Source organism: Perca fluviatilis, chromosome 9 (assembly GCF_010015445.1).
Source record: "Perca fluviatilis chromosome 9, GENO_Pfluv_1.0, whole genome shotgun sequence".
Taxonomy (NCBI): Eukaryota; Metazoa; Chordata; class Actinopteri; order Perciformes; family Percidae; genus Perca; species Perca fluviatilis.
Window position 1 is genome coordinate 37,996,111 of NC_053120.1, and position 26,602 is coordinate 38,022,712.

Sequence of the window (26,602 nt, forward strand, 5' to 3'; positions counted from 1 at the left end):
GTGAGCCCTAAACACAGATGAGGTCCTCGAGGACTGTGGAGTGGATACACAGACTTGTCTTTGAGCAGATGAGATTCAAATGTCACTGCTGCTCACCGGACAAGACAGCATGCGTTTCCAAGGTGATAAGCTACATGCAAGCACAAGTCATTTGGAGAAAACAATACAAATACAACCCCTGAGGATATTTTCAATATGCTGTTGAAAGCATTAGGTCCCACTGCTCGCTTTCCCAACATAATGGTACAATAATCACAGTCACATTTAATGAGCTGTTTCAGAAGAATACTGACAGTATATTAGAGCTCAAAGTAAGATTATTCCTGAGGCTGTGAAAGGTTTATTATTATTTTGTACTGTACACTCTACCACACCAGAGGCTGTAAGAGTTATGAATAAAAGACACATAGCAGCAGGTGCTGATGGTTATCAACTCTTTAACGGGATTCAAAACAGCGTGCAGTAATGGTTTTTATTGTGGTGTAGTTTCTTTATCCTCAGAAGCGGGAAAAGGTTAATGTAAATTTTTTTTTTAAAAACATCACACTTATCTGGCAGAGTTCCTTATTAACCCTAATACTGAAACATGCTAATTGCCTGCAGAGAAACTGAATACTCTCAACCACGAGAGGTCAATCAAACACGACTTTCTCCACTGTTCATTTCAGTGTTTCTGTTTAACGTGATAATTACTGCCAACCACTTTTCCCATTTGGGACTAGGCCTGCACGATTCGGGGGGGAAAATATGAATCACAATTTTTGAGACTCTGGACAGACCTGGTAAGCCCAAACGGGTAGTGCGGGTAAATTGGGAACGTCTGGAGGAGGCCCCTGTCCGACAGACTTTCAACTCACACCTCCGGCGGAGCTTTTCGTGCATCCCTGTGGAGGCTGGGGGCATTGAACACGAGTGGACAATGTTCAAAGTTTCCATTGCTGAAGCTGCGGCGAGGAGCTGGGGTCTTAGGTGCCTCAAGGGGTGGTAACCCACGAACACCGTGGTGGACACCGGTGGTCAGGGAAGCCGTCCGACTGAAGAAGGAGTCTTTTCGGGATATGTTATCCCAGAGGACTCTGGAGGCGGACAGGGCCCGAAGGGCTGCAGCCTCTGCCGTGAAAGAGGCAAAGCAGCAGGTGTGGGAGAAGTTTGGAGAAGACATGGAGAAGGACTTTCGGTCGGCATCATGGTGCTTCTGGAAAACTGTTCGCCACCTCAGGAGGGGGAAGCGGGGAACCATCAAAGCTGTGTACAGTAAGGATGGGACACTGTTGACCTCAACTGAGGAGGTAATAGGGCGGTGGAAGGAGCACTTTGAGGAACTCCTGAATCCGACTAATACGCCCTCTATGTTAGAGGCAGAGCTGGAGGATGATGGGGGATCTTTGTCAATTTCCCAGGCGGAAGTCACTGATATAGTCAAACAACTCCACAGTGGCAAAGCCCCTGGGATTGATGAGATCCATCCAGAAATGCTCAAGGCTCTGGGTGTGGAGGGGCTGTCCTGGTTGACACGCCTCTTCAACATTGCGTGGAAGTCTGGGACAGTGCCAAAGGAGTGGCAGACCGGGGTGGTGGTTCCCCTTTTTAAAAAGGGGGACCAGAGGGTGTGTGTCAATTACAGGGGTATCACACTTCTCAGCCTCCCTGGTAAAGTCCACTCCAAGGTGCTGGAAAGGAGAGTTCGGCCGATAGTCGAACCTCAGATTGAAGAGGAACAATGCGGATTCCGTCCTGGTCGTGGAACAACGGACCAGCTCTTCACTCTCGCAAGGATCCTGGAGGGAGCCTGGGATTATGCCCAACCAGTCTACATGTGTTTTGTTGATCTGGAAAAGGCGTATGACCGGGTCCCCCGGGAGATACTGTGGGAGGTGCTGCGGGAGTATGGGGTGAGGGGGTCTCTTCTCAGGGCCATCCAATCTCTGTACGACCAAAGTGAGAGCTGTGTCCGGGTTCTTGGCAGTAAGTCGGACTCGTTTCAGGTGAGGGTTGGCCTCCGCCAGGGCTGCGCTTTGTCACCAATCCTGTTTGTAACATTTATGGACAGGATATCGAGGCGTAGTCGGGGTGGGAAGGGGTTGCGTTTCGGTGGGCTGGGGATCTCATCGCTGCTCTTTGCAGATGACGTGGTCCTGATGGCATCATCGGCCTGCGACCTTCAGCACTCACTGGATCGGTTCGCAGCCGAGAGTGAAGAGGTTGGGATGAGGATCAGCACCTCTAAATCTGAGGCCATGGTTCTCAGCAGGAAACCGGTGGAGTGCCTACTCCAGGTAGGGAATGAGTCCTTACCCCAAGTGAAGGAGTTCAAGTACCTTGGGGTTTTGTTCGCGAGTGATGGGACAATGGAGCGGGAGATTGGTCGGAGAATCGGCGCAGCGGGTGCGGTATTACATTCAATCTATCGCACCGTTGTGACGAAAAGAGAGCTGAGCCAGAAGGCAAAGCTCTCGATCTACCGGTCAGTTTTCGTTCCTACCCTCACCTATGGTCATGAAGGCTGGGTCATGACCGAAAGAACGAGATCCAGGGTACAAGCGGCCGAAATGGGTTTCCTCAGGAGGGTGGCTGGCGTCTCCCTTAGAGATAGGGTGAGAAGCTCAGTCATCCGTGAGGAGTTCGTAGAAGCCGCTGCTCCTTCGCGTCGAAGGCGGTGCCAGTTGAGGTGGTTCGGCTCGTAAGGATGCCCCTGGGCCTCCCCCAGGGAGGTGTTCCAGGCACGTCCAGCTGGGAGGAGGCCTCGGGGAAGACCCAGGACTAGGTGGAGGGATTATATCTCCAACCTGGCCTGGGAACGCCTCGGGATCCCCCAGTCGGAGCTGGTTAATGTTGCTCGGGAAAGGGAAGTTTGGGGTCCCCTGTTGGAGCTGCTCCCCCCGCGACCCGACACCGAATAAGTGGACGAAGATGGATGGATGGATGGATGGATTTTTGAGCTTAGAATTGATATCACGATTCTCTGCCACGATTTTTTTCTCACAAAGTGTAATGTTTATTGCACACATGAACCATGACAGAACAACACAAATTGGCAGTACCAAACATAGATTTCTTTTTTTTTTTGGCACCTATAGCACATTGCGCTTCACCACAAGCCTGTAAGCATAGAGGCTTCAATGATTAAAGAAAATCAAGTACATAATGGCCATTTAAGTACAGTAGGCTACCAAAAATAGTGACATATAACACATTGAACTAAATATGGCCCTGATACAGGCTCTATCTGAACTCCTTGAACATGTCTTAATAATTAAATAATTAAAACATGTCAATCAACATGCTGCACCTACAGCTTCAGTCTCTAGAGAAATGGAGTTTGCCAATTGCCAATTTAAGTACGGTATCAAAAACAGAATGATTTCTTAGCACACTCTTTAACTGCTTGCCTTTTATAGAATTAACATTCAACTGGGCATTCAAGTAGGTTACCAAAAATAGAAGTTTAACGCACTGCGCTGAATATGGCCCTGAACATGGCTCTAAATAGGCTAATTGAAACATCTTTCGGACCTCTTGCCTTGTACGGCTTCATCATTTCGCACTTTGTGGTGACGTTTGAGGTGCTGGTAAAGATTGGTGGTGTTACCTTGCGGTGCTGCAGAGAGGGCAAAGCACACCTTGCAAATCACATCGGACCGACCCTCGTCGTCTTGCTTGAATCCAAAATACTTCAGCACCACTTAATGAGAGCCTTTTGTCGGAACAAGTTCGGTTTGAGACTGAGTGGTTGGCTGATTTTCGTCACTAGAACCTGGGTTTTCATCAATATCCATTTGGTTTATTTGCAAACTACCACGCTCGCTCGACAAGTGAAACGTGACTAAAAGGCGCTTTGTCATTGGCTGAGGTTGAAGCCCTGAACTTTGAGAGAGCTGTCTTACCAAAATAAAGGCCAAAAATGCCCCCTAAAATAAATTGTTATTATTAAATTTTTCTTTTTTTAAATTGAAGTAATTTAAAAATTAAATCGTGAACAGGGTGAATCGAGATCGCCATTTTATAACGATTTATCGTGCAGGCCTATTTGGGACCACAACTTTTTTTTTAACTTACTGAAGTAAAATTGCAGTTCAGGACTTGAAAATGTAGAATAGGATTTTCAAACTCAACCTTTCAATTTTATGTTTAGGATGTAGGAGCCACATACTGTATGTTGTTTATGGCCTCATTAATATTATTATTATTATATTGTGCACTTATATTGTAGGTGGTAGGTGTTTTCATCGCGGTTTGAGCGGAAGTGATAACGTATTTGTTTGCTTCACCTGTTCACCTGTTTTTTTTTTGGGCTTTGACAGAGAGGGGTCTGAGCCTGGGAGCGAACACTTTGTTGACCGCCGCACTAACGCACTTATATCGACACAAAGTAATTCTACATTTGGTAACTGCAGTACTATTTGTATTTTACGTGTGGAGGAATAAATTATTGCAATACAATCTTGAGCGCGTCACTATTTGTTTATGTATCTCTCAGTGTTTAGTCCCTCGCGGCAGCACTTTGTTGGACTGCTTACAGCCACAACATAGGACTTTTGAGTAAACTTGCAGATTGTTTTCACCAGCCACGGGCTTTCCGCTGTAGTCAGTGAAGTGGTGTCTAACAGGAAACATCCCACTTGTCTTTCCCATGACACTGTTGTTACTTGGAAACATTTGTTACTGGTCAAAGACCATAGTTGTCAAAGACCACAGCTGGACTTGGGTAAAAAAAAAAAGAAAATCTGCCCTGGACTTTTGAGACCCAGACCAGCCCATGACAATCTGCCGGACACCAATCGTCCTTGCACTCCCCTTCAACACAAATACATACTGACACCAGCCCCTAATACTGCCACTAAGCTGAGTGGTAAGTAAGATAGTATGACAGTGTACTTACTGACGCAAAAAGGCTGTCTGGCTCTTGATGGCAAGATGGCTAAAGGTTGAGGATGGAGCATGCCTGTCATCAAGATGTCTTGTGTAGTAAACAGGTGACTAAGTCTCTAAATTAAGCGAAAGCTGCATTTTTACACAGTATCCAACTTGTGTTAGTGGAGTGTGGATACATCAGAAAGCTGTTGTATTATGTTTGCATAACTAACATTAGCATACTAGCAGCTAACTTGTCCTCTCTGGTAGACAAAGGGTGCTAAAATAATCGTTTGGCATGCTTAAATCTCATGTTTTTAGCTAGCTACCGGTGTACCAGTTCAGCTGGTGATCACGTTAATTGGTGATATTTGCATGAAATCAGTGAATATTCAACAAGGCCCTGCCCTGCGTTCTGCCCTGCCTCCGCCCCTCGAGTGCTAGAGGTTCACATTTTCATGAAGTGTTTGCAAGTGAGACAAAATAATGGATATCGCTGAAAACATCACCAGTTTATGTGTAATACATGTTTAAGCATTATCCACACAAATATGACACATACTGTATGAACGGAAAAAAATTAAAATAAAACAACGCACTAGAGATCTAGCTGGGATTCGAACCTTGGATGTCATGGACAAAAAAAGTCAACAGACTAACTTCTACATCATCTATACCACTACACTATACATTGCTAAAATGACTTGGTGATTTCTATATATATATTGGACTTTTAGTCTAAGTTAACACAGGTTAACATATGAGAGAAATATACGCCCATGTTAACTGGTGATATCACAATTTAACATGGGTAAATGCAAGCCTCCAAACAGTAAAGTAGGTTCATCTTTGCCTCACATACCGAAAACTAACTGATGTACAACAAACATGTACATGTAACACTTTATTCTGTTTTGGGGGTAAAAATGAAGCACGTCAGTCATGCGCAAACATGATCATTTATCAGTTATTGTGGGCCATCTCAGACGAAGAATGTGTAGGCCTATATCTCTCTTTCAACCTGTGCCACAAGTCAACTGATTATAGTTGTGTTTAATTTCATTAGACACAGACATTAGTATGTCTGTGTCGACCCAGAATCGCATTTTTTGTCTTATGGTAGCCTATACACTATTGTTATGACCATATGGCTTTGAATGTTGTGCAGCAAAGTGCTGATCCTCCTTTTCTCTCGGGCGACTTAGTGTTATCTTAGTCTCGGTTAAGTTATGAAGTGATTTGCAGCAAAAGTCTAGTGATTTGAGAACATATGAAGCTTATTTTCTCTGAGTTTTTATACTTTTATTTATCCCACACATAATTTGTTGGCCTACTTTGACGACACAAAATGGTCATTATGGTATATAATTACAAAGCTTCGATGTACTGAGAGAGTTTGATAACATTCAGATATGTTGCTGTTTCAGATTCCTAATATGGGCTATTCCCTCCAAATAAATATACCTATATATATATATATCTGACAGCCAGAGCATAGGCATTTTCTGTCATGACAGTTGATGCAGATTGATATTAAATATTTCCAGAAAGATGACCTTTCCTGGTGATTGAATACCATTTATTGCACTGGACAAGTACTGTCTATGGCAAGATAAAAAGCTATACGTCTGACTAGAAAAGTCAGATTTTGGCATTAAAACATCTAAGCTTTTAGCACACAACCTTTTGATGGGATAGAGGAGTATGTTCCTGGCACACAATCTTTCTAATGAATCAGTGTTACTTTGTTTTTTTGTGCCAACTACTGTTCCAAAGAAATGATGAGAGGCACTGCAATATGTGTTACAGAGGAATTAACAAGTAGAGCTGAAGTAACAACAAATACCTGCAGTGCTTTTTTATTCGTCCTCAAACTGTCCTGTTCCGGTTCAGCAGCCTCTAAATTATAGGCCTACCTGTTCCTACATTCCAGGGCTCCAGACTGCGACCAAATGGTCTAGAGAGTTAGAGCGTCTTAGAGTGTAACATTCTAATAAAATAACATAATGTTCTAAGTACATAGGATAAATAGGTTTGGAATTATTTTTACAACTGAAATAATTGTTTTGTAATTACAGAGGGAAAGTTCCGAAAAAAGGTACCGTTGGGTACTGGAACTGAATTTTGTAGACTAGAGCTGGTATATTTTTTTTATATTTTGTTTACTGTCATGACAGCAATGGTGCCTTCTATGTTGAATCTTCAAAAGTGACACTGAATTTGAAGCACATTGTAATTTCTGCATCTATTATCAAAGTATTTATTAGTAATACAGTGGAAATTAGTAGAAATGTGAATATTTGGTTAGCATGTTGATTTACGGTGTGTGCCCCTACATTTTCTGGTTGCGCCCCTAAAATATTCAGTTGGGGGCCACTGTGCTCCTAGTGAAAAAAGTTAGTCTGGAGCCCTGCATTCACACCTGTAGGCGTGGTGGCTGAAAAACAGACGCTTCATGTCAAACAAGCGATTCAAACTTCTTCAACTGCTACGCCTACAAAACAGAGAAAACTCTCTTTTCTAGAGAGTTAAAGAGCAATGGAACTACGTTACTAAGCTGTACCTCAATTCACCAAGACCATACCATCTCCAGGAACATCATACCAGGTGCCCGGAAAATGAGCTTTTTCACCTCTGTTATCTGCATCAGAGTTTGGAACACCTGGGATTTAGCACTTCATTGAAAGTCGTCTTTCCAGTCAGGAGACAATTTACGGGGGATAAGGTTCAATGGGTAATTTTGATTTGAGAGCTCAAGCAAGCTGCTCCTCTAATGTAATGCTCCTAATGCTCGGTTTCACAGAGAGCATATTCCCAAATTTAGACTGAACTGGCCAGGGCCACAGATACATAAATAATAAAATAATGAGTATGATCAGGTTGCCAGGCAGTGGGTTTGATAAAGGCTGACACTATAATATTGCTGCTGATGTCTGTGGCATTAATATTGCATGTTCTTCCCATTCAAGACCAAAGATAACACCGTACAGAGGGAGTACTACTATACCTTTCTGTGCTATTGATTTGCTGTATTTGGTGGTTTTATTTTAGTCACCCAAAACAGAGATTTGACAACCTGTTATTTTTCTAATGGTGCAGATTGGGTGTTTTAACGGTCAGCCTTCTGTTCCACTTAATTACTGCCTGAGCCATATGTCTGCTCCCCCCTACAGGGCCACTGTTTACACTGGGTTCACGAGCAATACTGATTCTCATTTATTAGGTTATTTTGTAAGACAGATGATCCGTGGGCAGGAGAGTGACCAGCAGAGATACGTGGGAAGATCGGGGATAGTAAAATGCCAGGCAGTAATAGATGTTATTATCTTACATGGTTGTTCATCATCAAGTATTTGTCACTCATGTCATTATTTTGTCTGCTCATCTTGCATCTGCTAATCTTGCTGTAGAACCTAAATGATTATTATGACAGTCATGAGTGATCAAAGTCAAAGGTCATCTGAAAAGTGAAGATAGCTCAACCTGAAGTTTTGGCAAGCATTCTAGTTACATCTCACAGCCAGTGTTTGTGACGTGTCAGTGTTATAATAAATGAGTTGTGTGTAGAGAACCTTCATCAAAAGCAAGCTGAACATTTACACGTCTTCTATAAAACAGAAAACCAGCTCATAAACATGCTTGTGATGAATTCCAGTGAATTGATCCATTTTAAAGGGGACATATTATGCTCATTTTCAGGTTCATACTTGGGTCCATATTACATTTTTATGTTTACATGCTTTAACCCTTGTGTTGTCCTTCTGGGACACTTTTTTGTCACACGTCGTTTTTGTCGCTTGCTGACGTTTTTTTTTTTTCAACGTTTTGAAACACTTTTTTTTACTGCCACCAGTACCGTATATACACCCCAGTAACCAACTTATTACCACTAGTTTTACACTTATTTTTGGAACTGATGGTCAGTAAACCTTATTTATATGAAATAATATTATTTTTGTGTTAAAAAAAGCAGGAATTGTAAATGATTTTAACTAATAAGATGAGAGGATGTCTATGGATAACCACAGACTGTCAGTTTAATCAGGACAATGCTATAAAATTGAATAAAACACCCAAAAGTCAGTGACAGTACCGAGCTGATCCTAAGATAGAAGTAGAAAGAAACCCAAATTTCTGTTATAGAATCTTTAAAAACGGGTCAAATTGAACCAGAAGACAACAGGAGGGTTAATGTCCAATGTCTGAATATACCTGTATTCACCCACCATTTACCGCCTGTCTCTTTAAGCCCCCTGCCCAAAAAGCCCAGTCGGCTCTGATTGGCTTGCGAGAAGAATATGGCACACTTCTGGCAAATATTCGAATGAGTCCGCATGTGACATAGGAAGGGGAGTTCAATCTGAATGGCTTGTTGAATCCCATGTTTTCTGATCTGACTCCAGATACCCAAATGTATGTGCCTTTTTCACAAAATATGTCCCCTTTAAAATAACGATAAGAGGATCACACAGGGCTTTACATCTAATTATCAATCACAAACTTAGGGAAGTAAGAAATATGAAGAAAGAGCCAGTTTTTCCCCTGAACAGAAATGAGAAAATAAGGATTCAGGAAACTTAAAACGAACATGAGGTTTCTGTGCCCTACATTAACTTGTCACTTGTGTCACCCACCTGTCACTTGCTGATGCCATCCTGAGACTATTTTGCATTTGCTGATTAATTTTGACCTTGTTTTGTATGTTAATTCAGCACACGGAGGTAAGCAGCGAGGGAAAAAACCCAAACAAGCAGCTCATCCAGATAAGTATACAGAAAAGTAATTTGCCTGGCACGAATATGCAGATGCCATTTAGGGTGATGACGCACAAAGTTATACTGAGCTTCTAATGTACATTACATGTTTGAATATAGCTTTTTTGCTAATGTGTTCAGGAAGATTTTCTTTAGAATAGGCAAACATGATGGGCACATGGCCATCAACCCTTCTTCCATTCTCTCTGCAGTACTGACCTAGAGTTAGACCTACAGTATATGGTTGGATGTATTATACGCATCACACCCTTTCAGAGACTTGTACTTTCTCATGTGAATCCAGACACTTCACACCTTATCTTCTGGGACTTCAGCTCAGGTAATATTCAATAATGTATCACGTTAACAGTGGCTTGTGGCTGCTTTGCATTCCTGCAGTGTGCACTGACCACAAAAAACATATCCTGTGCTCCATACAACCACTGCCAACCACATTTTAAATAACACCCCTCAAGTCTTAGTTTTCTCCCACACACACAACCTGCTCTGACAATCTTTTGTTACTTGTCACTTACGTTGAAGTCACACAGCAAGCACAGCATGTTTACCACAGGAAATCTCTGCTCGGTTGTAATTGAAATGAAGGAGCCGGCTGAGTGAGTGGATGCAGCTCGCCGATATAACATCCCCCACCAGCTGGAACGTGGGAGTCCCAACGCAGTCTTCAACGAAATACAATTGTGAAAAAAAAACGTAATCCCTCCAGGGGCTGTATTGATTACAGAGCCAGCACAGTCGAGGCAAAAGTGTTGCTGTCTGACCAAGTGTGCAAAAAAAAATTATCAGTAAAGAGCATATTGCAATATTGATTGCTGTTTATCCCCTACATTCTGGCACAAACCACATCAGGCCAAGGATGTGAAACAACTTTATGTCTCTCCAAGATTTATGTTGCCTCGAATGTTCATTAAATTAGTCTTCTTGTCTGAGTTAGGTACACATATAATATCACTTTAACCTTTTCTATTTTCAGAATATTCGGTTGTAATAATGTCACCATCTTCCAGCTCACAGAGAAGCCAATTTTTCAAAGTCTGACTTTAAAGGTCTGTATCTCAGTCCTCTAGCCCGGAGCGACCATATTATATGATAAAGACCGTATCACTGGTGATATCCATCTCTCTGAGCTGTAGAACCAACCATGTGTCCTAAAAATGATGTTCCCATACAAACTAAACTGCATTCTCAATCTCAAATAAGGGGAAACTTATTTTCACCTGAATTATGGTCGCAGTTTGAAATAGGAGGTTAACGCTGTGAATTGAAACAAAACCTACTTAGTAAGGTTGAAGCAAGAAAATGTAGGTTTACCCCAATAATTAATAATAATTAATTTTTTCTGGCCATAAAAACAGAAAAGCTCACACGCACTCTCTCACACACACACACACACACACACACACACCCTCTCTCTCATGCTCACACACACACCATTCTCTGCATCCGCCATCACTCCACTATATCTTAGTAAGTAGTTGTTTGCTGCTACACTAATGTTCTGGGTGTCGGGTACAGCCCCTTTAAGTATGTTACATAAGTTGACTCCCGTACATAGGTTAAAAAGTTGAAATAACTAAATGTTGACATGTTGAAAGTCCCCCCCGACCTGCCCTCTACGCAGACTTTGATTAGAAATGTGAGAATGCACTTTAGTTGTATGGTATAAAAAAGGGCTGATAAAACATACAGCACAAAAACAAATGATGGTAAGGAAAATACATTTGTTAAGAGAGCTTTGTACATGAACTACTTTAATTCCAAAGGAACCCCTCCATGATCAGCTCTCCTCCCCCACCTCTTTTCTAAATGTCACTGTCATATATAGGTGGGAAGAATCTGAGGATCAGCACAACTGTGACGTTGCAGCTTCTTTAAAGGGGTGATAGAATGATTATATAGGGTATTTCACACTGTTCCTTATGGTCTCCTAATGGGGTATGTAACATTAGTTGGGCTGAAAATGGCCTGGTTGATATTTTATTGGCCCTTATGCATCCCTGTGTTTTGGCCCTATTTGTAACAAGAGCTTTTCTTCCAAATATGGTATGGTCATGAATATTTAGATGAGCTGCGCGCTGATTGGTTGAGCGACTTGCCATACGCAGACATTAGAGACGCGCGCTGATTGGTTGAGCGAATCCCCAATACACATACATTAGAGAAGCGACAGAATCTCATATTCCAGACACTGCAATGTTTCATTACCAAATTCACTTCTGAGACTTTTTTAAGCGAGAAATCAACTATATAAAGCTCAAATATGGGCTGTTTTACAAAAATTGATGGCTAATTGCAAATTTGGTAAGACGTGTCGGACTTTAGGAGCTCCACACAGTCTGAGGAGAAAGCGACCGCCTGCTGGGCTCCATACCCAGGGCAAAGTCACCCTTTGTGGATACTGCACTACGGGGCTCCGCGGCCAGCTGCCGGCATAACTAATATATTTACGGTTTGAATTTCGTCACGCCATTTATATAACATCATTCCCCAATGTCTTATAAAGCTAACTGTTGTGTCCGATTTGATTTTAAGGCATTTTTACGGACGCGAGGCGTCTTTGTAGGACGAGCAGCTGCTTGCTATATGTCCCATTCATTACAATGGGGAAATACCGCAGCTAGCTAGCTACACCTTCGTCATAACTAAATTATATTTACAGTTTGAATTTTGTCACGCCACTTATATAACATCATTCCCCAATGTCTTATAAAGCTAACCGTTGTGTCCGATTTGATTTTAAGGCATTTTTATGAACGCAAGGCGTCTTTGTCGAGCAGCTGCTTGCTATATGTCCCATTCATTACAATGGGGAAATACCGCAGCTTGCTCACTTTCGCATAACTAAAGTATATTTACAGTTTGAATTTCGTCACGGCATGAATATTACAGGTTTCTCAAGGTCTTACAAAGCTTAGCTAACACTTGTCCGATTTCGGATTTCAATTGAATGTATTTTTGTGAATGTCAGAGTTAGGAGGAGGCTAGCTAGCTCTCATTGATGGACTCCATCTCACCGCGGCTCTATCAATGAGACTCGCGGACAAGAGGCGTTTATTTCCCCGATTGTTTGTTTAAATAACTCAACACACATACCCATTATAAGATTTACTGGAACCTGCGGGCTGCGGTAAAAGATTGTGGGCGTAACAAGCTCGCTGACACTGCGGTCATGGCGGCGATGTAGCAACCCAGGCAGCACCAACACCGGCACTAAACTCCGACACACAGTCGGAGAAAATTTGCAATTAGCCATCCTTTTTCGTAAAGCGGCCCATATTTGAGCTTTATATGGTTGATTTCTCGCATAAAAAAGTTTCAGAAGTGAATTTTGTAATGGAATAGCAGAGATCTGCGTGACCTAGCTAGATTCAGAAGACTACCTGATCTCAGGTCAGTTGTGTAGCCTATGTAAATGTTGGGGCGTGACCGTTCTCTTAATACACCCATGGGCTGACAAAGGTTCCGGTTTTTGGGAGGTTGACGTCAACTTCCAGCTTTGTTGGGATTCGCCCGTTTTCAGCGGCAGTTTCAAAATATGAGATTTTCATAGTAAAGGGGTGTCTTTTTTGAGCCACTGAGATTTTGAGCTTCTATGTATGTCCTATTTACCCACCGAACTGTCGTTATTCAACTATGACAGGGTAAAATCGGTTTTGCATTCTATCACCCCTTTAACCGACACAAAAATCATTTATCGTCACATTGGAAACATTTAAAGTGCCCATATTATGAAAACAAATCACTTTTTCTGGGATTTGGGGTGTTATTTTGTGTCTCTGGTGCAGACTGATCTCATAAAGTGGCGTATGTATGACACGCCAATTCGTATGCCGTTTTTGCGTGTTATCAAGACGCATAATCGCTTTTTAGCGTGTTTATCAATGCCGTTCGGCTGCCATTGACCGCCATTTTTTTTTTTTTAAGCCTTCCGTGTTTCTTTCCTAAACCCAACAGTTTATTGTTTTCCTAAGCGTGGGATGTTGGTCACCACGTTGTTGTTTTTTTTGTCATTTTTTGTGTTACTAAAGCCTTTCCCAATGCTTTTTTCCTAAACCCAACCTTTTCTTCTTTTTTTACACGCGTGTGACGTTGTTCTCACGATAGTACGGCACGTTCTCACGATAACACGCCACGTGGTGTGTACGTTTACATCCACTGTATACAGCGTAGACATACACGTGGAAAGCTCAAAATGCGTACAGATAACACGCCATTTGGCTTTAGGAAAGTGGCGTGTGTGTTTACGCCCGCTTTTATTAAGCAACTGGAAGGCATTCGCAAATGTCAACAGATGAGCGCATCAGCGCACACGGGGCAACAAGCGCACGTTAACACAGGCGCGCACCTACATAATAAGATTTTTTTAATTTAAAATGTTCAATGCCTTATTGCCTTATTGATGTGACCGAGCCCGACCCGAACCCGAACATCATTTCTAAATATCGGTCCGAACCAGGCTCGGTTGGGGTATCCATCCTCTAATGTGCGACTCCCAACAAAGATGGAATAGAAGTGTGATGCCTCACTCTGTAGCTAAAACAGATAGCTCAACACACAAGGTGAAAAGAGGAGCTGCAGCAATGTGCAGTACAACAAAAATATGTTTATTTTAAATTTTTTTATTAAACCATGTAAACCTATTCTGGTACAACCTTAAAATACAATTATGAACCTGAAAATTAGCATAATATGGCCACTTTAACGCCTTCACCCGGGCTAGGAGAGGAAAATATTTTCTTTTATCCGATTTAGACAATGTTATGCCTGGGGAGATGAAAAGTTTTGTAAAAACAAATATTTAATTTGACAATAAAAGAAAAAAAAATTAGACATCCTGTCATTTTCTCTGTATTGTACACTCGCTGAACATAGGAGGTTTAAGTAAATTTGCTGAACAAAAGTGCTACTGTTGCAGAATAAAACAACTAGGATATGACTAAATTGGTTTCTTACTCAGGAGAAACATCAGACATAAGGATTAGCTCGGTGGCTATGGCAAAAAAAAAAAAAATCCAACTTGATCAAAGTGCAAGCAATCTGCCTTTTCATATCCTCCTGCAGACTGTGCCGTCCTATCACAGAAGATCTGCACATGGGCTGTCAACACACACAAAGAGGAATACAACAAATGACTGCTGGGAGAATGACCAACGGCACACAGCAGAGAAATATCATCCTGTATGAGTGAGCCAAAGAGATTTATTTACCCTATCTGTTCTGACAGAGAAGACTCAGCAGGCAGACTTTAAATAAAATAAAAAGGGAACAAGTATGAAACAAATGCCTTTAATCAAGACACATGAGGCTCACTTGGTACACCATACAAATTTAAGTTTACCGACAAAGCCTACTGTACGTCAAAGAGTCACAACACCATGAGGGGGTCACGTCAAGTCAATGAAGGCTGTCTACACACGATCAGTGCCAGAATGACTTTGTGCAGCTTCAGTCGTTAGGCTCGTTCGAGATGAACTGCGCCTCGTTTGTAAAGTGGACGAGAGCAGCCGGCAGCAGCCGGGGGCGGTGGCAGAAATCCGCTGTCAAGGCGGACAGTTTCCAGCCGTTTCCAACAGCCTTCAGGCTGAACAGAAAGTCACAGAAACCCTCACATCCTGTTTGCCCGATTCCGATTAAATAAAATGTTATCAGACCCATATATCAGCTTGTACACAGTCCCCTCTCTTGTTTTTATTATGACTTATAGCTCTCAAAATGCTCTACATGCGATCTGTTGCTGATTTTAATAAACAGCACACTGTAGATCCGTAATCTGAACGGTATTTAGTCTCTCTGACTTCTAAACGTAACTATCAACCCCAGAACATGTGTTCTGTACAGAATAATACTTTAATCAGACAAACAGCAGTTAAAATCTCTCCGATTCAAAATCAATAAAAAGTTTATATAAAACGTCATCATGTTGAGTCGATTCTGAACCAATCAGCTGTTAAAACTGTTAGATCAGCTGAGAGCCAGGCGTTTCCCAGCATGCCCTGGGTCCATCTGGGTCCCTGGGTCCGTCGGTGAAAAGAAACTGCGCTGCCTGCAGCCATTGACATATATATAATGGACCAATAGACCCCGTTGCTCTGGACGGAGACCAGTGAAGGCTATTAGAAGCTCTTTTCCGCTGATCTCTTGCTTTACTGTGCAGCCTCCAACTGAGAGAGACAACGTAAATGCTCCGGGAGAGTGAAGGTATATGTAAGGAGATAACATAAGCACAGGCTAATTATTGATCACTAACATGCTAGTTAACATCAGTAATTAAACCTAAACAGCTAACGTAAGTTTATTTCATAATGATCATTATGTGATAAAATAATTGTTATTCATGTGTTTGAATTTTTGTCATTAACAAATATTTCATTTTCTTTTTTTGTAATGGTAAAAAGAGCAAGAGAGACAGATAAATCCCCACAGACTCCCTGCAATGATGCTAACTGGCATGTCATTGAACACAATGTTGCTCACCTTCTTCACTGGGACAGGGAGGGGCACAGTTAGGGGGAGACTGGGGTGCTGCTGACTCATCTGTTGATGAGTCTGCTAAAAGGGGCAGGGACAATGATTGAATATGAATATCTTGCTAAACGTTTCCCTGCACTTATTAAATGGTGATTACCCAGATAGCAAAAAATATCCGCAGGGCTTCTTTTTGCCGCCGGCCCTAAACTGTCGGCTATAGGTGCGTCCCGCTGGCGGGGATGAAACGTTTGCCGCCGAATACGTCACTCCCATTTGTTGCGAGATGCCGCCGGCGAACAGCTGGCGGGCCGACTGCTTCACTTTCTCTGGCGGTTGCCTCTGTCTAATGGGCCGCGGCCGGCTGGTGGCAAGCCGCTTTGAAATACAAGGCTACTCTCAGAATCGACCAGCCATGTTGGTTTGGCATGTTGGGAGTTAGAGTGGAACTGACAGCGTTTAAACTAATTTTCACATTTGAAGCGATTATAAAATCATAATAGCCTATATGTGAATTACATCAAATAGTTTTTTTGCTCCATTAGGGTTTATAACAGATTCTTGACTTTTGATTCCATGATAAGGTATGATTTAGGAAATGACATTTAAATTACTTTGAAACTCTGAATCGATTATACAGTAATATATGTAAAATATATCGAATTATTTATATAAACTCCTGGTTTATTTCTTCAACCCAGTTTCTGGGTTATTTATGTTGGGTTAAAATCGTGGGTTATTTTTTCAGAGAGTAACCATTTCTGGGTTATAGGGTTGGCTTTCTCCTCTCTCTCTCTCAATGTATTTTTAATTATTATATTGTCATGTCAACATTTATAATATGAACAATCACACTTGTGTGTTGTGTACATTATGATAAAACAGTATCACCATTTGTAGGAGAAATAAATTGACACACCCTCTAAACATGGATATATTAACTAAGAAGTAGAAGAAATAAGTTCATATATTAAACCCTTGCTCCTATAACATACACATCAGTCTGCCAGAAATTCAGAAGAAGAGGAAGAAGAAACACCTCCTGTCCTCTCTACCCCCGTAGAAGAAGAACGCCCCCCTCCCCCGCAGTTGTTGGAATTTTGAATTTTCTCACAACAGTCGTTGGAAATAACCGTCGCTTCGCGCTCTATCCGTTTTGGCCTGTGCTTCTTCGGTGAAACTTCGTCGTGTATTCAAGGTAAGCGATTATTTTCACTGTTGATGTAACGTAAACTTTTCTGTGTCCATGTCCCCGTTGCTAGTTTAGCACCATTTGCTGAAATAAATGACCATGGCTTAGCTAGTTGCTACGTTGAGACTAGCGTTAGCCGTGGTAGCTAATTCTGTGGTTGGCATGTAGCCACGGCTATCGCGACGCAACACAATACTTGACCAATGTTTACCAGCTGTGCCGTGCTTATCATATTAAACAGTGCTCTACTGGTTGAAGTAGTGAGAGTTAGTTAAGAAGTGGGTCAAGTCTTCGAATTGTTGCTAACCTCTAGCTATATTGCTATGTTTTCTCCAGGTTATTTTGAATGGACAGCTTTGTCGCTGATAAGCTAACTGACTGGCGGCTGTCTGAGCTGACAGAGAATTTTAGAGGTGAGCATTTTACTCTTACTGCCCTGACATAATCTCTCTATACCTAGACATGTTTCTTTAATGGGGCTTGAATGTGTCGGTGGAAGATTTTGTGAAAGTCACAACTTCTTCGACAGTGGGGTATGCATATCCATATAACCCTTAAAGTTAATAATACTTGTGCCTTGAAATTCAATGTCTCTGATATTTTCAGATTATCTTACTTTTGGAAATATTTAAATATCTGGAAATTTAAATCTGTAATGTCACTTGTTTGTTTATTTACTGAAAGTGTTTTTTTTTTTTTTACATTTACAGGCCATCCACAAACATAAAAGAGGCCCTGGCGCTATCATTGGTTCAGACATTCCCTGAATGATGGATCAGAAATTGGCTGTGAGTTTAATTTTCTTTCTTTTCTTTTTTTTTACACACAAAGATGTGAATGCACTATAATAAGCAATGGTGTCTAATGAGATGAAGCGGTCATACGAGACATAATATAGTGTATGTGTACATGTATCATTTTCTTTAATTTTGCTTTTAACCCTTATTTCTCTTATCAGTACCTGATGTGTGTTATCTCTACTGCTAAACTTTTCTTCCAGGAAATATGGTATTTATTTATTTATTTTATGTAGATTTCCAGAGACTCCAGAATGAAAACCAAGCTCTGAGGGAGGAGAACCACACCCTGAGGGAAAGCAATGCACGAGCAGGTGAGAATATGCACTCTTTCTTAAATTTTACTTTTTTTGTGTGTAATTTAGGTTCAAAATTACCATATGCCTTTTCATTTTGTAGCCTCGGATGACAGCGGCTCACTTCAAGAGCAGGTGAAGCAAGTTGGGACAATGTTGAAGACGTTTGCTTGCACTTGGCAATTAGGTAAAATTGCTCAAACACCTGTGGTTGTTGGTTTAATTCCCACTGGGGCCACCTGAACATGTAGTAGACCTAGATATAAATGTCATAGTTTAGTAGTTGTGGGACCAGGACTGACTACTTTATTCTTTTATTCTGGGAACCCCTGTAGGTGCAGATCAGACCCTAATGCTGCGACGTCTTGGAGAGTTTGGCGATGTTGTGCGTAGCATGGACAACAAAATGGAAACTATGCAGCAACATTTCAGTGCCAATGTGTCTGTTGGAGAGCCACTGATGAGGCGGTCCAGGTTAACGTTGCGCGTTACCTGAAAGCATCTGACCGTGAAGGCGGAAAAAGGCGCCGCACAGCTGAGAGGGACCCACAGCCGACCCCTTAAACCTAGGCTGACTACTGACACCCCCGCATCACTGACAACTGGAACACTTTCTTTATCCTGCAGTCAGTAACATCAAGAAGCCAGAAGTGCCAGACTACACTCACCCAATCCACACTATTCTCTGTGGAAATTATTTTTTCTTCTTCTTTTTTTTTTATTCCCCATGACCCTGCCTTGAGGGCAGCGCCTTGGATGGATATGGGATGGTGAGGTTGTTTGTCCTTTATACAGGGGACCGAGGAGGGATCACTGAAGATATGCCCATTTTGCGCTGCCTCATTCTGGAGATCCCGTAGTCAGGCTTGAAAGACTGATTATCATTACTTAGACTGTCCCGCAATTCTTAGCCCACTACCCCACGCAGACCCCAACCACTCCACACGTTCTGATTTGGCTGTGTTCTCTACAGCCAGATTTCCTGCTGTTAATTGTTTGTTCCCACTTGTTGTCATGTGTAAATTTAATGTCAAAATGTATATTACCTGGTATCCTGCACATTCTTTGATACCAAAGATCTCAATTACTTCCTATACAATTTGCTGCTTATTTCATTGTTACAGTGCTTAACTATTCTATTTATAAATATAGCTTGTAAATCCTAGATTATACCTCTAATACTTGATATCTGCTCATTATCTGTTCTGGTACCAAATATTTTACTTAACGTAACTTTAGTATTGGCTTATTTCATTCAGTCAGTGCTTAACAATGGTATTATAGTTTGTAAATCCTATTTCATACCTGTTACTTGATATTGCACATTAACTAGTACCAAAATTCTACTTTCATTCCATCAGTGTGCTTAACTGTTATTCTATTAAAAATAGCTTGGAAATCCTATTTCATCAAATATTCTACTTACTCTGTTGTTAACATTTGCTTTTTTCGTTTTGTCACAGTGCTTAACTTTTATTCTGTTGTTAAATAGAACTTGTAAATCCTTGTGTCACAAGTCAGCATTGCAGTTATGTATGTCTGTTCTACTACTGTTTTTACCTCAGTATGTATGTATGTATGTGTAAATATATAATATATATGTGTGTGTATTTAAGTGATCTGACACGTCTTGTTTCAATGACAGTTACTGTACTTTGAAATGTGGAATTAAAACGCCAAATGGAAATTTGTCTGGTTTGATCAATCATTATTCTTGATAAACTGCATGCTATAAATATTAAATATAAATAAATGAATATATATATATACACACAATAACCGGCGGCAGATCGCTCGAAAATAGCGTTTGCCTCCGACGGGCCGCAGAATGGCCACCTTTGGTATAACGGCGGCGGAACGGCGGTTGTCCCGCGGGCCGGCCTCGGAACGAAGGCGGTAGGAAGGCCTGCTTTCCATAGTATGGAGCACCGCCAGTGGTCCGCCGACTCATTGCTATCTGGGTAAATGTAGGCTAACACTAGTCTGAAGCTAGCTAGCTTATTACCCACCCACCTTTCTTGGTGAAAAACTGGGTTACAGTTTGACACCCTTTCCTTTGTTTTTCCTCTCTTTTCTCTCTTTCCTTTTTTGAAAACCAGATTTTGATATAACGTTACTTGGCAACATTGTGGTCACTGTAGTTCTGGCGCATCTACTGACTGCAACTAAACACCGTCGCTGAGTGCGCTAAGGCAGGACCAAACCATTTCATGCAGATACAGGGGGGTGGTCGGTCAATATGGATGTTTACTTTTTGGTCAAAGGGGATATTTAACTTTTACTGCCAAAAACAAGTAAAACAAAGAGATCATTAATTGTATTATTATATTTGAAATATATATACTTGAATGATGATGGTTTAATAATTTTATATTAGTTTTTACCTATTTTTTGGGGCCCCTGTCAGTCATGGGCCCTTGGAATTGTCCTAACTTTTCCCCCCTATACGGCGCCCCTGCGGAGAGTGAAGGTATATGTAAGGAGATAACATAAGCACAGGCTAATTATTGATCACTAACATGCTAGTTAACATTAGTAATTAAACCTAAACAGCTAACGTAAGTCGAAACTGCCTGCGAGCTTCTCCTGTACTATACGGTAATTCCTCTACTGTGCGACAGTAAGTCACGTGGTTATGACACAATCGTTTCCTACGGAGCCATAAAGGTAATGGAGCCTTTTATACATTGTCGTGTTTCTTTAGAACTAAACAATGGACAAATAGAGTCTTTAAACGCTTCAGATGTAAAGTTATTCGCAGTCAAGTGACGTAAAAAAAAAAATGGCGGTTAGTGGAATGCTAACAGGAGGTGATGGCCAGATAGCAACAAAATGGCGCCATCGGAGGCTCGAGTTCTGAAGCGAAGCTTGTCACTACCCAAAGTGAGTAGAGTGCAGATTTGAGTTGCGCATGCGTCACTTTGCGACGAGTGCAGATGTGAGTTGCGCATGCGTCACTTTGCGACAAGTAACCTACAAGATGCTAACGGCGGTTTGAGCTAACGTTAGCAATCAAGTAGCCTACTAGCTAGATGCTAACGGCGTTTTGAGCTAACGTTTGCAATCAAGTAGCCTACTAGAAGCTAATGGCGTTTTTAGCTAACGTTAGCAATCAAACAATCATAGATAGCTAAAACGTTTTTGAAATGACTGCTAGCTACAAGTTAGCAATCAAACAACATTGGCTGTCACTTGAATGGCGTTTTGAGCTAACGTTAGCAACCAAACAATCATAGATAGCTAAAACGTTTTAGAAATGATTTCCATCTTCTGTTATTGTATGTAAAGAGAAACGTTTATTATTTTACAGATTTCACAAATTTCAGTAAGACACGTTATGCCGTAAACAGTTTAAATCTGAGCATGCACTCACATTTGCACTCGACCAGAGCCGGTCTGACTTGGCTAACATCGGGTATGACACGTTATGCCGTAAACCGTTTAAATCTGAGCATGCGCTACTCAAATCTGCACTCTACTCACTTTGGGTAGTGACAAAGCTTACTGTCAGTACCCGATCCGTTCCACCTGCACAATCCGTTCTGCGCATGTGCAAGATCACACGTATGCCATGACGTAGGCGCAGATGATAATGCTGCGTTCAAGCCACCTCAAAATAACATGCACCGCCCCACTGGTTACGTTGTTTCTGCAGCTAGATTCAGTCTAAAATAACGTTAAGTTAAACTTAATGGGAAAAGCAAGCTACAGCTAAATTAAGACATTACAGTAATAACAATAAAGACAAGTATTGAGTGATTGTATTTTAAATGAGCACAAGTAAAGTAGAACTGACGTAACAGCTGTTATATATGTTAACGTTTATTTTCAAGTTTTATTTTGAGGGTCTTTTAAAGTTTACATGCTGTCTCAGCTAGCGGTTAGCCGAATTAGCTGTTAGCTAAACTAACGTTAGCTTAACTGTGGAGGCTAACGGCAGACCGCTGCAATCAGCTAGCGGTTAGCCAAATTAACCGTTAGCTAAACTAACGTTAGCTTCCCGGTGGAGGCTAACGGCAGACCGCTATAATCACCTAGCGGTCCGCCGAATTAACCGTTAGCTAAACTAACGTTAGCTTCCCGGGGGAGGCTAACGGCAGACCGCTATAATCACCTAGTGGTCCGCCGAATTAGCTATTAGCTAACTAACGTTAGCTGGAGGCTAGCGTGTGAACATCTTGCGCATGCGCAGAACGGATCGTGCAGGTGGAAGCGGTGCCGTTATTCCAAGGTGGTGGTGGAATGAACGCAGCATTATCATCTGCGCCTACGTCATGGCATACGTGTGATCTTGCACATGCGCAGAACGGATTGTGCAGGTGGAACGTATCGGGTACTGACACTCACCCCCTTGCCTGCAGCTCAAACCTGTGGCCGCCTTGATCTCGTGAGGTTATCGTTGCCCACGTGTGCATGACGTCAGAGCGAGTCGGGATCAAATGCTGCGTTCATGCCACCTCGGAATAACAGGCACCGCCCCCTTGGTTACGTTGTTTTTCTGATTGGCAGCGTTCACATGGTCGGGATGTGTGTTCTTCTTCTTCTGTTATATTGGCGTTTGGCATAACAACTTTTTGCATGACTGCCACTAACCGTTGGCCGTAGCCGAGAGCATCAGGTGTGTGAAAACATGGAGGCCACAATAACGGATTGTCTTCCAACGGAGTGAGCAGTGATGCTGAATGTTTTGGCATTACACCATAATTGTTACTGGCCTTTCACAGCACATCAAATCAGATTACAGCTGACTAAGAAGCTTCGAAAGGCTAACGGTGCCTCTACTGGAAGTCTCAACAGATACTAAAAGGTGAATGATATTTGCAGTGTAGAAAGTCGATTAAATGACAAGTTGATGGACAGAAAATGCAACTATTTAAACTATTAAACTGTATTAATATTCAACTTAGTGTTTCAGTAATTTGTTATTTCTATGTCAACATTCTCTAGTTCCAGCTTTATAAATGTTAAGATTTCCTGTAACCATTCAGTATCTTTGAGTTTTAGGGTTGTTGGACAAAAGCAAGCAATTTTCTGACCTTTTATATAAATATAAATATAAAAATCAATCATATACCAATCAGCTTCTTGTTTACATTCAACGTGACGGCCACCAAAGCGCAGCACTCCATGGCAGCAACCTGCTGACGCCGCTGTCGCTGCCATGTCACCTGGATCGTTGGTCTGATTGGTTGAAGGACTATCCAATTGCGTACAGAGTCATCTGAACTATGCCCGTTGATCACGCACTCTTGTGCAGAGAAAATACAGAGCAGACTCCCCAGACTAATGTTCAATCTTAAAAGACTGAGCTTGGTCTGGTGATAGCCAGTCTAACGCTATACTCACATTTTATATAATCACACGTGTAAAGCTGAGCTAGAGAGATCAGATTCTTCACAAACAAGGTATTAAAGAGGCCAATTGTTGTCAGCTTTTTGTATCATGTCACAAATGGATAAACTAGGCTGCTATAAGTTTCAGGAACGACAATTCTGTTCATTATGTAAAACATCAAACTCAAACCAGGGGAAGCCACTCAATTAATCATTAATCAGCACAACGGTGCGCGTCAGACATGAGAGCTTAATTAGCTCTGCTCAGGAGAGGTGTCGGTTTAAAAACTACCCAAATTATAATGACGCTTCCTGGGAGATCAGAGGGCTATTTCCCAAAACCTAGATAGCGGATTAAGCTGGGATTTCCCAGTTATCCTGGATGACTTAAGTCTTGAATCAGTTTCACGAAAGCAGAGGTTGAAAAGTTATCATGGAGATTTATTCTGTGCAGCTAGCCTGCTCCTGGCCAGACTAACAGCCAGGATGTATTAATCCTGGGGCCTTTTCTCTTCACTCAGCAGTGCTTTTACCTTATTATTATCAGCCTGCATTAAAATACAACAGGTGCATATTGCTGTTCAGTTAACTACTGTTATTATTTTAACATTGTGACCATTATTTTAAAAATGATTCATGTGACAGTCATTTTAATTGTTATATTGCTGGATGAAAACTGCTAGTTGTTAGAAGTTTGATGAATATATTACGGCAGTTGTTGAGATAATTAGAAAAGGCGGATAGAGTTGCAAATGTGTTTTAAATGAAGTCAGTGATGGAAGGGCAGGAGGCCTATATTTATAAAGTGCTATACTACACGTGTGCTTCTATAATGGTTCTAAGAGCGTCAGACAGGTCAGGGATCAATACAGCTCATTAGCTGAAGTGACTCATTTTATTAATAGAATGTAGTCACTACAACCTCAAAATATACCATTAACACATCTAAGGTAGTCTCAGTCTTACTGACATGGTACAGGTGTTTCTGTACACCTGTTTCCCGTTGTGATTTGTGAAACAGGTGTAAATAACAATGATTGCTGTCAGGCTGCACAGTATATTGTTTTTTTTATTGTCATCACAACATACACATCGTGAAAGGGTGCAACACATTGCGAAGTTAGTTGAAAGAAAATATCAGTAGAAAACTGCACTTTGAAGTGTAACTATGACAGTTACATTATAAAGTGCCGTCCCTGCAGTTTTCTGATATTTTTCTCTTTTAGTGATGCCTTTTATATTCAATTTAATGTCCCAATTTTGTTCAATAAAAAAAAATTTCCTTTTCATGCATTTTAAAATTCAAGCATTTTTTTGTAATTTAGAAGAATTCTGAAAGCAGCAGAAATGCACGACAGTAAGCATGATCGGTCCGCGTACAGTAAAGGCATGGAGTCTGTGTGACCTTATGTGACAGAAATCTATATGTATTTGCCTGTTTTTTCTGAAAATTTGATAAACAAAAATGCTGATTACACTTGAGTAAATAGGAAATCTGTGCTCCATATATTAACCCCCCTTTGTAAACAATAAAACAAAACTGGAGTGACTAGGTGGAGGGATTAAATGGCTTCTTCCATCTCTGTTTGGCATTGTAATGTTTTTCCGAAAAAAAGAGAGAACAGGATTTTTTCCCACTGCAGAGTAGGAAAATCAAATTAAACACCATCAAACTTTGCTTGTCAGAAACTCCCAACAGTGTGAATATCAAATAGAAGCAACAAATATGTTTACCTTGGCTTATTGCCACTTCTGCAGTCAGAATTTGCAACAGCCTGTGCACTATATTTGGGACTGAGGAAAGCTTAGAAATGGCAGAGGAAGCTGGATGCTTCATGGAGACATTTGGACCCGTCAGCACCATTATGTGTCTGACTATTTTGTCTCCTTGTTAGGAGTAGGCATTGTATAACACATATCCAATAATGTTGGGAGTGTTATTTCCAGGCACTGTATGCACCTGTATGATGGAACTGCACTCCATCTCTTAAGCCCTGCCACTGTCAGGTAATCAGTCGGACAAATGCAGTCATGATTGGGAACTGATTTTGTTCCCCTTCTTAACCAATTTTGAGGTGGGTACAGGGAAATAGGAAAATCTGATTTGAGCAGTCCCAGATTCCACTTCATGAATGCAGCATGAGATCCCTTGTGGAAACCCTCCACCGTCTGCCTTGGCAGTAAAGGTCATTTAATCTAAAATGCCATTAACATTAACAGCTCTGTACTCATCTTTCTGATAAGACCTTAAAAAGGGAGCAAAGAGCCAAGGTAGACGTGCAGTTTAATGTCCCAAATTATTTTCCAAAAACTGAGTGTCCCAAAGCTACCATAAAGCTACCATCTGCGGGATTATGACTGAACGCCTCTAAGTCCGAATCCCTCCCAGACGTAGCGATGCCCTTGCGCCTAACTGCTTCGGTTGGTCTGGAGTAGCCCGGGCCCTCGGGTCCGGTTGAGCAGAGCCTTTCGTGACTGGGTCGGCGTGCGGTCGGAAAAGCGCCGTAGTGTTTATAAAACACCTGCATGCTTGTTGGGCTTAATGATTTAGTTTAGGGACATCTGTATAGACGTGTGTTGTTTGTATGCTGTTCAATTGTGTCTATATTTTTATTGTCTTCCTTTGTTTTTATAACATAATATAACTTTGTACAGCACTTTGTTCATACTAGGTTGGTTTTAAATGTGCTATAAATAAATTGACTTTACTTGATGTGTGTGTGTGTGTGTGTGTGTGTGTGTGTGTGTGTGTGTGTGTGTGTGTGTGTGTGTGTGTGTGTGTGTGTGTGTGTGTGTGGCTCAGGCCATCAGCTGTCATTCTAAAGCTGATGGCCTGACAGTCCAAAATGTGGGGATATTTTCCATATTTGGCCGTCCTCCACAGAGTTAGATG

At 41.5% G+C, this 26,602-nt stretch overlaps 1 long non-coding RNA gene across 3 annotated transcripts; it reads left to right on the plus strand.

The window, feature by feature from the left end:
* The first annotated feature begins 17,078 nt into the window (after nucleotides 1-17,078).
* LOC120565003 lies at nucleotides 17,079-19,164 on the plus strand. Of its 3 annotated transcripts, none has more exons than XR_005640176.1 (6): nucleotides 17,079-17,289; nucleotides 17,620-17,696; nucleotides 17,994-18,071; nucleotides 18,317-18,394; nucleotides 18,480-18,563; nucleotides 18,712-19,164. It is a non-coding gene; the product is annotated as an uncharacterized LOC120565003 (long non-coding RNA). The 3 variants fall into 3 exon arrangements; XR_005640177.1 differs by having other exon boundaries at nucleotides 18,493-18,563; XR_005640178.1 differs by having other exon boundaries at nucleotides 17,638-17,696.
* Nucleotides 19,165-26,602: the final 7,438 nt, after the last annotated feature.